Source organism: Aptenodytes patagonicus, chromosome 18 (genome assembly GCF_965638725.1).
Source record: "Aptenodytes patagonicus chromosome 18, bAptPat1.pri.cur, whole genome shotgun sequence".
Lineage (NCBI taxonomy): Eukaryota > Metazoa > Chordata > Aves > Sphenisciformes > Spheniscidae > Aptenodytes > Aptenodytes patagonicus.
Genome location: NC_134966.1, coordinates 12,722,501 through 12,724,188, shown reverse-complemented (window position 1 = coordinate 12,724,188; position 1,688 = coordinate 12,722,501).

Below are 1,688 nucleotides of genomic sequence, written 5' to 3'. Positions count from 1 at the left end.
GGGCTGGTGGGCTTTGCTGGTGGCAGGGGGCTGCAGCGGCTCCAGTTGCAGCGATGCTGGCGTGCACCAACAGCTCAAACCTGGGCGCGGGGAATCAGGATTGCGCCACCAAGCAGTCCCACAGGTGGGGAGGGCTGAGGGTCTCCTCCCCACGCCAGGATGGGCACACGGCGCTGCGGCAGAGGTCCCGCACGGCTGGGGGGGGCCACAGCCCCCGTCTGGGGTGCGTGCGCGGAGGAGGGATCTTTGCACAAGTCACTGTTCCTGCTCGAGGCTCTGACGGCCCTTCGGGGTGTAGCTACTGGGTGAAACACAATACCATCAACAGCGTGATCCTAATACTGGTGCTTGCAGTAAACCTTTCTGATGTGTGATCAAGCCTCAAGGATAAGATGTTTATTATTTGCCATGTAGCCACGTGGCTGTTCTCCAATGTAAGGAAAGGCCAAATTGCACTTGTAATTCAAAGGGACCCAAAGCCTTAATGCTGTAAAGAAGCACGCTAATGATGCCCAGCGGGCGCGGGGCATGCAAGTGCGGCCCAAAGGTTGTTGATGGCCTTCCTATGAACCTCCTCAGTGTGTGACAGGTCCTTGCCTGTGGCCAGCAGAGATGTGATCAAGATGAGGGACGTCTGTGTGTTCATTACGCTGCCTACGCCTCCACTGACACACTTTACATTTAAAATACTGTTTCCATTGAGCTGGAGCATAAAGACTGAGCGTGTGGACTTGGGGAGCTCCATTAGCAAATGCAAATCGTTCGGTGCTTTGTCCTCCGCACACAGAAGTCTTCGGAAGTCCATGGTCCCCATCTGCCCCAACTCTCGTTAACTGATAATGAAGGCTTTGCAATGCACGTCTAGTTATTTACTTATTTATTTAAATGCACCACCTGTAGTGAAAGAAGCAATGTTCAATTCTAAAACTGATCGAGAAGTTGTGCCTGCTCCATAAACAAAAGCAGAAGCAGTAACTGGTGCACGAAGGCACGCAGGAGGCGGAGGGAGAAGAGTGTGGCCACGGTCCTGGGGGTGAGAGCGGGTAAACAAAGGTATTTTACAAAATAACCTGATACAAGAATTGTTGATAAGAAAAGCTGACCCACAAGCTAATTGAATCATGCAAATAATCGTTTAGCCACCAAAACAACACCTAAAGGCTTCAACAGCTGACTGGAAAGGAAACGTGATGGGCAGGCAGCTCCTCCAAGCGCAGCCTAGCCTAGGCTCCAACCTAGCGTGGGCTGGTAGTAGTGAGCACTAGCCCTCCTCCTGCCTAGCTACACTAACCCAAGTAGTAAGTAGTTATATTTATCAAAGACCATTTGCTGCAAGTGATTAACGTTAATTTGATTTCCTGTGAGTCAATTTCCTTGAGATATGGTAAATAAGCTATTACCTGTTATTGACCTTTACTTTATTAAAGATTTAAAATTAGCATTTATATATATACGTCCTTCCAAAAAAGTTTTTTTAATAAAGAAAAATATTTTTATAATCACATTATACTTGCTAGCTGAGGCCGTAGTTCCAAAGTTAATGTTAAACAAAGATGGTAATTAAGAGTGAATATGATGATGATTTTTAAACTCATCTAAAGGACTGACCCCTTCCTTCGCCTCCACTTGAATTTTTGCTCCCGAGCAGAGCAGGGTGGAAGCGGAGGCAGGGGCTGGCGGGGGCAGCC